General features: G+C 45.3%; 1 protein-coding gene across 4 annotated transcripts in view; it reads right to left on the bottom strand.

Annotated features, from left to right (window-relative positions):
* The window catches only part of POT1 (protection of telomeres 1), a 161,269-nt gene extending 151,553 nt beyond the window's left edge, over positions 1-9,716 (bottom strand). For 3 of the 4 annotated variants that reach the window (XM_032800954.2, XM_032800960.2, XM_032800961.2), the window contains exon 1: positions 9,433-9,716. The gene's annotated coding sequence lies outside the window, so the exon portion shown is untranslated. Of the gene's footprint in view, positions 1-5,974; positions 6,049-9,432 lie in introns of those variants that run through there. The other variant, XM_075065239.1, reaches the window with a different exon arrangement.
* Positions 9,717-14,201: the final 4,485 nt, after the last annotated feature.

The raw sequence follows: 14,201 nt of genomic DNA, 5'->3' as shown, positions 1-14,201 counted from the left end.
AAGGGCCTGAGGCCCCAGTCCCTGCTTGGAGCCCCAGGCCCTTTAAATTGCCCCCTGGGGAAGCTGGGCCACCCTGGTACAGCGCACTGGCAGGGCTTGGGTGCGGGGCCCTTTTAGGCACGGGGCCTGATTCGGGGGAATTGGTTGAATTGGCCTAAAGCCGGCCCTGCCCTCAGGGGCCACAGGGATGTGGTGCCAGCTGCTTTCAGGAACGGCGCGGGGCCAGGGCAGGCAGGGAGCCTGCCCTGGCCCCAATGCGCACCACTGTCGCTCCGAAACTGCTCCAGGTAAGCAGCGCCAGGCCCAAGCCCACACCATGAACTCCTCCTGCACCCCAACTCCCTGCCTGAGCCCCCTTCCGCACCCCGACCCCCTTCCCTAAGCCCCCTCATAGTCCCCTCTGCCTCAACCCCTTGCCCTGAGCCCCTTCCTGCACACCGCACCCCCTCCCACATCCCCTCTTGCACCCCAACCCCCTGCCCCAGCCCTACATTCATGGCCCTGCATGCAATTTCCACACCGACATGTGGCCCTTTTTCATCTCACTACTTAAGAACTCTTAAAACAGTATTTCATTTTACTTTAAGAGAATTAACTGTTTTCACTATTTCAGTCCATTCAAATTGCTTGTTTCCTACCATTGCTTTCAACTCTAGGCTTGTTGAATCATCACATAACACTTATGACCCATTTTCAGTATTGATCGTAAGCTTTTGCATTTTCTAAAGTAAAAATGAGAAACAATCATGAATTAATCATACTGAAGATAAAAAGCATGCCAGTGCATATGGAGCCAGATGTCTTGTCATCTCCGTTTTCTAGCAATTCAAGACCCCCAGCAAGTAACAACTCCCCCTACTCCTTCCCAAGTTAGTTCCTTCCTTCCTTCCCAGCAATTGAGTCCATCTACTATTCACACCTCCCTCACTGGTCATCCACTCCTGTTCCCTCATCTAAGCCACATTTACACTGCAACCCAGGGTGTAATCTGCAGCTCGTGTGGAGGTGCCCATGCTAGCTTTAATCTAACTACCTCGCTAAAAAACTACCTCGCTAAAAAGAGCAGTGAGAATGTGGCAGCACAGGCTAGCAATGTGAGTATATGCTCGGGAGGGTCAGGCAAGTTTGTGCAACCATGCCCTTGTACTGAGCTCTTGTCACACCAATAAGCCAAGGCAACTGCAGTGGGGGAAGGCTTGACAGTTGTTCCTCAACCTGGTTACTGTACCTGGGACCCTTCATTTCTTATACTTGTAGTGCAGACCATCTACAATTGGCAGTAAAATATGTTCTGAGTTTTTAATCCTGTTTTAGAACCTTTGGCCCTAAAAGATTCAGTTAACTTCTAACTACAGTAGAACCGCAGAGTTACAAACACCTCAGAAAGAAGGTTGTTTGTAACTTTAAATAAAATATTATGGCTGTTCTTTCAAAAGTTTACAACTGAACATTGACTTAATATAGCTTTGAAACTTTTCTGTGCAGAAGAAAAATGCTGCTTTTAACCATCTTAATTTAAATGAAACAAGCACAGAAATTGTTAACTTACCTTGTCAAAAAAAGTTGAAACTTTCCCTTAATTTTTTTTAGTAGTTTACATTTAACAAAGTACTGTACTATATATGTGCTTTTTTTGGTCTCTGCTGCTGCCTGATTGCATACTTCCTGTTCCAAATGAGGTGTGTGGTTACCCAGCCAGTTTATAACCCTGGTGTTCGTAACTCTGAGGTTCTATTGTACCAATATCAAGTCTTTTCTTCAGACAATAATGAGTTAAAAAGCAATACCAGTAAAACCAATTTTTGGGTTCTTCACCTACTGTATCCAGGCAATGAGGTATGTATGAGAAAGCACAGTATATTCTAGTAAGTCTGTCAAATTAACCCTCACTTGAGAATACTTACTTCTTACTTTGGGGGAATTTTTTAACACTGTAATACAAAAAAAATACCTTCTATAACCAAGTAGCAAAATGACCTGGAGTAAGTAGCAAGACTTCAGGAAGCTCTTGATACCGAATTTCACCAGTTCACACAGTATCCCACTAACAGAGAATAAAATGATGAAAATACTTCCTAGGGCAATAGTGCAACTGCCTTTTTCACTACTTTCTTCCCAATAAAGAGGCCTGACAATGTACAGAAGACAATATATAGAAGTCAGCATCAATAATGTATAGAAGACAGGGTCAATAAATCCTGCACATAATACTCAGAATATCATACACTTTGAACTGCAAAGAAGATTAGCCCCACATTTATGTATCAAATAAACAAGCAGACACTCCTCGGCTGACAACAATTACATGACTTATTTAGCCTGGGTTGACAAAGAAAGCAACTTTGAAAACAGTGATATTCTAAAACACTACAATGATTTTACAGTTGAAATATTCTACATTAGGAGGACCTAAAAAAAAAAAAAACAAAAAACAGTGGATGAGAAGAGGAAGGCGAGTAGAATGGACTGTGTAGTACAGGCTTCCCCTACCAAATGAGAAGGAGGAAACAGATAGGAAGAGAATCTCAAACCCTCCTCATTCTAGTGCTGAAGGCAGAAGATGTGGGCTTCTGCCTAAATAGTCACTCCTGGAAATCACCAAAAAAGTCCTGATGCCCCTTTTTATGCAGGATTACCAAGCATCAGGCATCTCATGTGACAGTCACACAGTTGACAGTCCTGTCATGCATTCTGACGTCTCAGCTGCATTCTCACATTCTGCTGAGGTGTAGGAAGGCAGAAAGCATGGGCCTGCAGTTCTGCCTTTTGGCTGCCGGCTGCAGGAGCCTGAGACAGATGAGAGTGTGGATAGCAACAGAAGTGTTTACAACCAGTAAGAGACACTCTCCTATAGAATCTGGAATTGAAACCAGGATTCCAGAGTGTCTCAATATTCCTTTTTTGACTAGCAAATAGCTGTGAAACCTATTGGCAAAATGTGTCTCATCCCCTTTTGGTAGCTTCTGGCCCACACAGAGGACAACAGCATACTACTGCTAGCACTTAGTCCATTAGCTCGAGTAGTAGAGGTCTGTGCTATGGATTTGAAGATCCAAACCTTGCCGGATGACTCACGTGGAATTTATTATGACACCACATGATGAAATTTCTGAATTTTGCAGGATTGTTGTAAATTAGGATGTAACAGTAAAAAAAACACATAAAAAGAATATTATGTTTGCAACATCAAGCAAAGTTTGGAAATGCCAAAATTAAGGTTAGTCAGGCAACCTTAATTTGGCCCCTTGTGCTTTATTATACAGCCTTTAATGATTTGATTGCATACTCTCTTTTTCCCACAGGACCCTTGCCTCATTTCATGCACAGAATGGACTGTGCTCTGGGAATAATCTGGGTTCAGTTGTTAATGAGACTGTTGTCTGTAGGACTCTCTGCTTCATTTGTTGCAGAAGCTGGAAGGTGTGTAGTCAGGAAGATCCAGACCTTCATTTACAGCTGCCTCAGAAGGATTCTCCAGATCCGCTGGCCAGACGCCATCAGTAACATCCACCTCTTGGAGAGGACCCGTCAACTTCCAGCAGAGGAAGAAATCAGAAGGAGAAGGTGGGGTTGGATAGGACATACACTACGCAAGCACCCAACTAACATCACCAGACAGGCACTGTGGTGGAATCCCCAAGGCAAACGGAAAAGAGGCCGTCCAAGAAACACCTGGCGACGTGACCTTCAGGCTGATAGCAAAAAGATGGGCTATACCCGCAACCAGCTAGAGTGAATGGCCCAGGATAGAGGACTCTGGAGATCTGTGGTTGGCGGCCCATACCCCGATTGGGGTGACGGGCATGAGTGAGTGAGTAATGGTCAAGGCAGTTGAATGCTGTCCTGGAGAATTAGATTCTACACCTGCCTCTGCCACAGAGTTCCTATGTGATGTTGAGCAAAACACTTACAAACATTTCATGTGTGTTCCTCATTTTCTGAGTACATGAGTTGAGACCCTGGTGTCCGATTTGCAGAAGAACTGAATATTCACAGCTGGAACTGAAGTCAACGAGAGCTGTGCTTTGAACATACATAGTGCTAAAAAGTAGTAAATGCTCTGAAAAATCAGGTCCAAAGCATCTCAAATTGGGTTCCCAGAATTAGTGGATATCTTTTACATTAAAGTATCTGTGCCTCAGTTCCACATCTACAAAATGGGGATTCCACCACCTCACAGGGGGATTTGTGAAGATTAATGTTTGTGAAGCATCAGATATTATGAAGAACCACAGAAAAGTTCACGAGGAAATTAATAATTCTGTTTTTATAGGGTTTGGATGGTGTGCAGTACATGAAATATGGGGCCACAGATACTGAATGAAGATAAAAAGCACCCATGCAGTGCATAGAACAATGCAAGGATCCTGTAGGAGAAAAAAATAGTATGAAACCATATAAGTAAAGACTATTAGAAGGCATATATGAGAGGAAGGATAATCTAGTGATTAGGGCACTAGCCTAGGACATAGGAGACCTGGCTTCACATCCCTACTCCACTACAGTCTTCCTTTGTGACCTTCAACAAGTCATTTAGCTTCTCTGTGCCTTTGTTTTCCATCTGTAAAATCAGCCTAGCCTTGGAGTGGCTGGCCATCTAGGCACTGTGACAAATTTCCTCCTCTACCTTGGTGGGTCCTGCACTTATTTTGCACATTTGGTCACTTCAGTGAGATCTTCGCTACAGTCTGGGTCAACTTCTCCTGTGTCTGAATAGAAGTTGGGAGGTTTAGGGGGAACCCAGGCCCGCCCTCTACTCCGGGTTCCACCCCAGGGCCCTGTGGATTGCAGCTGTCTATAGTGCCTCCTGTAACAGCTGCATGACAGCTACAACTCCCTGGGCTACTTCCCCATGGCCTCCTCCAAACATATTCTTTATCTTCACCACTCCTCCTGGTGTCTGATAAGCTTGTACTCCCTTAGTCCTCCAGCAGCACCCCTCTTCTAGCTCCTTGCAACCCTCTTGCTCCCAGCTCCTCACAGTGTACTGCACATTCTCTCTCTTGGCCCTCTGCCTCCCTGAGGGGCAAGTTGAGCCCGCTTTTTTAAACCCAGGTGCCCTGACTGTAGCCCCTGCTTAATGTGCTGCAGGTGTTCTAATCAGCCCCCCCCTGGGGCGGGGTCCTGCCTTAATTGTGTTGCTAGCAGGTTCTGCAGCCCCTGCTCTGGTCACTCAGGGAACAGAAAACTACTCATCCAGTGACCAGTATATTTGCCCTCTACCAGACTCCTGTACCCCACTGGCCTGGGTCTGTCACAATACCTACAACATAAGGCAAAAACCTACAAAAAGTCAGCCCTGCTCAATGTTTGCTTAAAAAAAGGAGATGATGCTGATGCATACCACAAAGGTTCAAATTAGGTTGCACCGGCAATATACTTTTCATAAAGTAAAAACCAAAAGACGACAATCTAACTCTTCCTCATGGCAAGAGTCCCACAGCATAAAATCCCTCCCCTCCCCATTACACTACATCTACATTCTCCACTATTTGTACTGCACTAAGAATTAAGAAAACATCCTTTTGTGAAAAGAAAATTTCCAAGGTAAGTATGCATCTTTATTGCTAAATCTGATTCATGCTGAGAGTCCGGTTAAACAAATAAGTTAGCACTTAAGGTTTTTACACAATGAAAAGTGTTCTTTTTTGAAGAGATGTGTGTTTAGAAACCAATAGATGTGACATTTAACTATCAAAAACCTCAGAGGTCACACCTCTACAAGACAGCATTAAAAAAAATTCAGAGTAACTGCTGTGTTAACTGTTATATTAAATAACTAGGAGTAGCTAAATGCTACTAGGAGTAGCAAAAATGTGGTAGCAAATATTAAAGCTTGAAGCCTAAGTAGGAAAGTAGACAATCATATCAAATCAGACCAAACCAGGGGACGGAAGGGGGGGGGGGGGAATGAGCGGAAATACATCAGAACAAACCGAACAGATTTCCGAACACGGCTCATAACCCCACTTACAGGGTTATGTTTCAAGGGATCTCATTAAATACCTGCGAAGAAAGTAAAGGTTTCTTGTTACAATTCAGACAACAAAATAGCCAGAGAAAAGTAAGCTACATTTTATCTGATAAGAAAGATTGCCAGTGAGCACTGTTTTTTTCCTAATGGATTCTATCTTCCGATTTCACAAAGATGCAATATTTCTAACAACTTTGGAATTTTATTTTAATCATCACTAATGTACTTCATTTTTTAAATATCATGATGTATCAGTGTATTGTACATAATGAGAGTTGTCAAAGGGTTATCATTAAACATTGTCTGTTACAGTACTAGCAGAATCTATGCCCTTTTGCACACTAGTAGCTCCTACTACTGGAACTTGCATTTAATATTTCCTGCCTGGAAGATATAAAAGTTTATTAGAGAATATTTAAAAAAAGATAATACAGAGAGTTTGAAGAGTCAAATCTAAACAAGGGGAAAAGGCTCTTGACTGAGGAGTTCTTAAGTTTATCTGAAGTTATGCTGCCAATGGGGCTATCGTTTAGCAACATCTTTTTATAGACACAAGCTATGTCAACATAAGAACCTGTGCAAATTACAGACACGGTATAATTAAAAGTTATCCTCCTATACATTTTAGTGCAGACAAGAAACAGATGCATGCAAACTTTCTCATTACTTCAGGACCTGTACATTATAACTAGGCTTGGAAAGATTAGATTTTTGTCAGTAAACGCTGATTTCTCTGTACACACAAACCAATGAAAAAATATTTCCATTGACAATAATCAATGTTTACAGAGAGGTAAAGTAAGAAAAATGCTGCTGGGGAACTTAAGAGTTCAAACAAGGATATTTAGTTTTTATATTTTGACTTGTGATGTTGAAGATGTGTTTTAGTGGTTATAAAGCTAACTTTTTGAATCTCAACACCTACTATCATTAAATAATTATTGTGCATGAGTTCGACAACTGAGCTTTACAGGACAAGTTAGTAGTGAAGGAACAAACATACACACACTTTAAAGGAGGGAAATAATAAGATATACAGTGACTAATATTACAAGTCATTTTTCTGAAAAGAAAAGTCTGTTACTAAATCAATTCCTCCCTCTTACAACTCTGTTGCACCCTCCTTCATCCTGCTCCTCAACTGAGGAACCATGCACAGATCCACTTCTTGTCTGAACTAATATGATTTGAAGAAAACAGCCTTTTCATTTAAACATAATAAGCCAGGAATGTGCTGTAGACAAATGCACTGCATGGGGTGTGGAGGACCCGAGCTGACTAGATTACCACATCATCAGCCTGGAGCTGCCATTTTTAGAATCTCTAAAGGACAAAAGTTGAGTAAAAATTGTAATTTCCCTCAACATTTACCACAAGTAACTTAAAAAGTATGTTTATGGTCAAGCATTTAGGTATCCTACCTATGGTCATAACCATCTCTTTCAGTTCACTGAGGTAGGTCTCAAAAAGCAAAAAAGCCTTTTCATTACTAATTCCTTTAGGATGATGTAAATAAACTAAGGGCTTGGCTACACTTGCAGATGTAGAGCGCTTCGAGTTAAACCGGCCTTCGGAGAGCACAGTAGGAAAGGTGCTGCAGTCTGTCCACACTGACAGCTGCAACACATTAGCATGGCCACATTTGCGACACTTGCAGTGGCATTGGGAGTGGTGCATTATGTGCAGCTATCCCAGCGTTCAATTGGCTGCAAGGTGCTTTTCAAATGCAGGGTGTGGGGCGGAGTGTGACAGGGAATGTGTTGTGTGTATATGGGGGGGACAGTGGGTTTTTGGGGTGCTGAGTGTGTCAGCATGCTGTCTTGAAAGTTCAGATCCCCCTTTCCCCCACCTCTCTCAGACACTGACAGCAAGCAACATTCCTAAGTAATGTTTGCTTTGTCATGGAGCAGATAAGCATGATGGCTGTCAGAAACTGAGCTTTGAAAGGGCATATCCGCATTCCTACAGCCAAGTTAAAAAAAAAATTACAGGAGTGGCCACTTGACTTAAGTGGACTGACCTCCAGAAATGTCCCATAGTCAGAGTGCAGAATGCAACACCTTGTTCACAATGACGTTGTGGCGTCTCAGCCAAGACACATCAGACCTTATTCCTCTCCACTAGGTGGAGTACCAGGAGCGCTCTAGCCACAGAGTCAGAGCCTTCTACATGCCTTGCCAGTGTGGGAGTGAGTTAGAGCACACTGAGCAGCTTTAGTGCGCTCTAACTTGCAAGTGTAGCCAAGCCCTACGGTTAACTAACCATTCTTAAATTCTGACTTTAATCAAATGTAGGGACCTCAGGGCTTTTAACTACCACACATTCCTAAATGACTGAATATAGGGAAACACAGGACCTTCCTAATTGGACTACATTATATTTTTTCTCCCCTATTTAGTACTACACAGTGGACTGTTTATTTCTCCTCCCCTATGTCTGCAGCAGTAAGGTCTACTCCACTAATACCTTTCAATCAAAAAAAAAAAAAGATTTAGATGTGCCTCACAAATAAACATGAATGCTAGACACAAAAACTAAAATAAGGCAGCAAAGATGTGTATTTCAAATATACCTTAGGCTCCTTACTGTCTCTACAAAAGGGGTGGGGAGAATCACCCACTTTTAAATTGACACAGAAACTCTTTAGAATTGTTTTCCATTTGTCCAGGTTACACAACAGAAGAGATGTTAAAAAGGACAGAGAGAGATTAGGCCTATGAAGAGCCATTTTAGTATCACAAAACAAAAATATACAGCATAAGAGAGACTATTTTCTAAGCTTCATGCATACAACCCAATATGCAATCATACTATTACACATGCCTGATCTTAAACGTTGGGTCTATAGAAAATTATGTTCTATGTCACATAATAGCCCCTCTCGGGTTTGTTTGGTTTTAATCATACTGCATAAATCCAGCATAACTGCCAAAAAAAAAAAAATACCCTCAACGCCTGCGTCCAGTTACAGTAACCCGACATATTCACAAGATATAACGACTCCCTTTCATTTTCAACCCAACCCATACAACATGAAACGCCATCCAAAGCAATTTATACAGAATCGGGCAGAGGGGAGCTCACCCCCCACCCAAATGTAGAGGGATGCCTCCACAGGCCCCAACTTTCCTTGGCGCTGGTTGGTGCTCGCCTCGGGCCCGCCCCGCCTCCTCCCTGCCCCTATTGGACCTCCCCCAAAAAATCCACGCCTCTTCCCCCTCCCTCTCACCGCCTTGCCGCGCGAAGCAGTTGTTTCCCGGCTCAAGCGCTGGGAAGGGGCAGAAGCGTGGTTCGGTGGCCCACTCAGGGGAGGAGACGACGGCGTAGCGGAGCAGAGCTGTGACTGGGAGCTCGCGGTGGGTGCAGAGCACCCACCCATTTTTCCACCCTAACGTTTTAACTCTTACTAGGGCCCCCCCTCCCCGTAGCTGGAATGATAATCACAACAGGAGACTCACCTGTAATGATCACAGGCCAGGCAGCAGCTTCCGCCTTAGCTGAGCCCCTTTCCTAGCTCTACCAAAACAATGCAACGGCCCCACTGCGGATGTCCCTAGCCTGGGCAGGACGCAGCCCTCAGCGGACTCTGGGAAAGAGGCGTGAGCAGAGGCGTCCCCCAGACCGGCTCGGCACTCAGAACCCTGCAAGGACCCGCTGGGAAGCACCCTGGGACCTAAGTACAAACCCCGCGGCTGCTCCCGCCTCCCTTCGCTCAGCCTCCTATGCTCCCTGTACGTCACTGGTTCTCTCTGGGAAAATGGCGTCCTCCGCTCTCCCCTCCCTCCCCCTACACGGGGCTCACCCGTCCCGCCCGGCAGGGGCAAAGTTTCCAGGGCGAAGCCAAACGGCCGCCATTTTGCTTGTGGGCTGGAGCGGGGTCTGTGTCAGTTAAGTGCTGCCTCGTGCCATGTGCATATTCCAAAGGGGGTTTCCTCGCGGTATTAAACTGTTAGAGGGCCGGGGCCAGAGCGCGCGCCCCGCGATCGAGAGTTGCCGGTAAGCGGCAGCCCAGGGAACGGCAGGGCCGAGGGGACTGTCTGGGTTGGGTGTAGGCTGGGGCGATCGTGCAGTGGAGTCCGCAGGCGAGGGGGAGGGGCAGGAGCTCGGGCTCAAAGTGATGCTGCAGGTGACCTAAAGCGTGTAGCCAGACCCTGTGTTCTATAGGGCCACAGACATCGAAACTTGTCTTCAGCCTACCCCCAAGCGAGCCCCCACACCAGCCTACGCCCTGACTTCTTGTGAGCCTGGGCCAGCCATACTGACACACACAGGCTTTGGGGGAGGCTGCAAGACCGAGGCAATCTCCCCCACGCAGCCTGAGACAGGGGATAAGAGACTGAAGCGCATTTGGTGAAGAATGGAGGGTTGCTGGCTGAGGGGATCTCCTCCCCTCCCCCCCATAGTGGAGACCTGAGGTCAGTAATTTCCCTGCACCCCTCTTCCCCCAGTTTTGTGAACTAGTTACGGGCCAAACCTGGTGGCTGAATTGTGCGACTTTGTCCTCACCCACAACTATTTCATATTTGGGGACAATATGTACCTTCAAGTCAGTGGCACTGCTATGGGTACCCGCATGGCCCCACAGTATGCCAACATTTTTATGGCTGATTTAGAACAATGCTTCCTTAGCTCTCATCCCCTAATGCCCCTACTCTAGTTGTGCTAATTGATGACATCTTCATCATCTGGACCCATGGAAAAGAAGCCTTTGAGGAATTCCACCAGGATTTCAACAATTTCCATCCCATCATCAACCTCAGCCTAGACCAGTCCACACAATCAGTCCATTTCCTTGACACTACTGTGCTAATAAGTGATGGTCACATAAACACCACCTATACCAGAAACCAAATAGATTGGCAAGGTCACTATACTTTGCTGGAATTAGGGGATTGGTATTTCCAAATGCTGATGTTCACAGCCTTCCTTGGGGCTCTCCTATGCTAGGTCTGGTTCAATGCCATAGCTGGCAGAACCTGGAGTTAAGTCGTATCTCCTGTGTTGCCCAGGAAATTCTCTAGTTATAGAGGGAAAGCCAGGGGAGGCTCAGTATGACTGGGAAGTGGGATGAGAGGATCAGGTTAAATTGTAGGGTCTCTTGGAGGACCTGAAGAGATTCTGTCTCATAGGAAATGGGCCCAGAGGACAACATATTACTGCCAATTGTCCCTACCCAATCCAGGGCAAACTTCTGTACAGGCAGGCAGTTAACTCTGGCAAAAGTCAAGTCCATGAAGTTGCTAGATGCCCTGGAGTCAATAAATGCAAGCAACGTGCACCTTACTTAAGGTGTGCCTGGGATCCAGAACCAGACCTGGACTTGCTAGTGGGGTTGATGGGAGTCCTGTAATGCAGGGACACATGCAAGTAGTAGAGGAGGCCCATTTGGGGAGCCTGATCCCCCTGTTACTTCCAGCCATGATCCCTGTATTGGGGCAGCACAAGATCATTTACTGGCACAAGGGCCAGGCTGAACCTGTGGGGCACCCAGAAGCAAAGTGGCCACACTCCCAGCAATACGGACAGAGCCCATTCTGGTACCAGTGCTCGTTCTCGGTCTGTGAAGTGGCATCAGTTTGCATGGGCTCTGGTCTGGGATTGGGCAGAGTGCATGGTCAGGGGGCTATGGTACTAGGCTGGGGTCTGTTGTAAGTCCTCCTTTCCAGGCATTGTTCAAGCAGCCAGTTGTCAGTTTGGATACAAACTTGATAGAGGATGACAACTCGGGGAAGGAGAGGTAGGGCGACCTGAGCAATCTCATCTTTTATGGCATCATTTGGCCCTCAGCAAAAGTGGTAGATCTGCACTGCCTCATTCCAGGTAGTGAAGGCAGCCAGGCACCAGAAGTAGGCTGAATAAGCTGAGCCTGTGAACCCTGTGTGAGGAACTGCAAGGAGGCTTCAGCGGTGTGGGCCTATTTGTGGTCATCAAATTTGAGCAAGAAGATTGGATGAATTCTTCAAAACAGCCAAGAACTGGGTCTGCCCATTCCAGAAGGGGTGATACCCAGTGCAAGGCTTCTCCTGTTAGAAGGCTGATGATCAGCCTCACCTTTGCCTTGTCATTTGGGTAGATGGCTGTACAAATCAAAACAGCAGGTGGCACTGGATAATGAACCCTCAGAACATATGAGGGCCATTAACCACTTTGGCAACAGGACATTTGGATTGTCCTCTGTGGTTGCTGCCACGGCCAATCCCAGAGTCTCTGAAATGATCTGGACCTGCCCTCGGAGGGAGGCATTTTCTAGCTGCAACTGGGCAACTTAGTTCTGGAGACTCTGAAGTAGGGAGAGGAACAGTTCCCAGCCAAGTGGTGATGTTGCACAGACTGTGTTTCTACTCTTCCTGTGGGATTAAATACTTGTCCGTGGGGGTCATCTGCCCCTTTCCTTGCTATGGATTGGCTGAGGGATGAGTCATTATAGGCTCTGGCTGAGGATTTACCTCACACTGGCCTCCTCCCCCCTATCCCTCTGCAAGTGCAAGGGCTAGTATAGAAATGAATTTAGAATTCAAACATCTCTTCACACTTTAGCTCTGACTCTCTGTAGAGTGGGCTACACACAGAGAAAGGTTATCTTAGGCCTCATAGTGGGAAGGGTGGGTGCTAGTTGGTAGTGCAAACAGCCTTGGTGAGGGGTGGACTGTGAAGCACACAGTCAGCCAGTCCACTGTCCAGTTCATGGACCTTCGGGCACCTGTAGTCTGCAGGGGAAACAAAACCTAGGATAAAATTCTTTTTTGTTAAAATGACAGGAGGTACCAGGAGAAACTCTGAAAATAGGGACACTCTGGTATTTCAGTGACACGTTCCCCAGACATGATTATGTTTGGATGAAGCATGATGATATGTGCCAAAAATCTATTTACTCTGTGTGCCATAGCAATATTATAATATACATGGCACAACATCATGACAGCCAAGCATCTCCCATCAAGTAAAATCAATCTTATTACTCCAGCACCTCTAGTACTTATTTAATGCCAACCTACTCTACATCTCTCCACACATTCTCATGTCTACAGTTCCTGCTGTATGGTACAGCTTACTTTTGCTTGCTTGTCATGTTATAAATGGTCATATTTAATCATACAGCATCACAGCAAGAAATCACATTATTTCTCCTTCCCAATACCTCTATTTCTCTCTCCCTGTTCTATTATTTTGTTTTGGAATTGTAACATTTCTCTCTCTAAAGTGTTTTGGTTATGTAACCCTTCTGCCTGATAGAATTGGCAGCAACAAGGGCTGGGTTCAATATCTAAGTGTTTCTCTTGAACAATACAACACAAAACCAGCTCGAGCCCCCAGGCAGTAACCTGGGACAATCACGTACCACCTTCTGCATGCCTCTAAGAGGCAATATTTCCCTTCTCACAAGCACAGAGTCTGAGTATAGAAAAGAAACTTTTAATAAAAGGAGGGAAGTAACCAGGCATTAATTTGGGGAAACGCCACAACGAGGTTCATAAACATAAACCATGAATAAGGCTACGTTTTAGTCATACATATTTTTACTAAAAGTCATGAACAGGTCATGGGCAGTAAACAAAAATTCACAGCCTGTGACCTGTCCATGACTCTTACTAAAAATACCAGTGAATAAAACCTGGGGGAGGGCTTCCCGGGGGCCCTATGGTTGCTGGGGAAGGGCAGCTCAGCTACTTGGCTCCTTACCTTAGTCCACACCTCCTCCCCCCGCCCCCCAGCAGCAGCAGACTTTTGGTGTGGGAGGGGTGTCATGAACAGATAGTTAAGGGTTAATGTCTCTTTCACCTGTAAAGGGTTAACAAACAGTGAACCTGGAACACCTGACAAGAGGACCAATCAGGAGACAAGATACTTTCAAATCTCGGTGGAGGGAAGTTTTGTTTTGTGGCCTGGTCTACACTATGCTGTTAAACCGATTTTAACAGCGTTAAATCGATTTAACGCTGCACCCGTCCACACTACACTGCTCTTTAAATTGATTTAAAGGGCTCTTTAAATCGATTTCTGTACTCCTCCCCAATGAGAGGAGTAATGCTAAAATCGATATTACCATATCGGAATAGTGTTAGTGTGGACGGAAATCGACATTATTGGCCTCATTATTTTACAGTAGCTACCCACAGTGCACCGCTCCAGAAATCGATGCTAGCCTCGGACCATGGACGCACACCACCGAATTAATGTGCCTAGTGTGGACGCGCACAATCGACTTTATAATATCTGTTTTATAAAA

Source organism: Chelonoidis abingdonii, chromosome 1 (assembly GCF_003597395.2).
Source record: "Chelonoidis abingdonii isolate Lonesome George chromosome 1, CheloAbing_2.0, whole genome shotgun sequence".
NCBI lineage: Eukaryota > Metazoa > Chordata > Testudines > Testudinidae > Chelonoidis > Chelonoidis abingdonii.
Note: the sequence above shows the minus strand (reverse complement) of the source record. Positions and strands in the feature narration are given on the sequence as shown.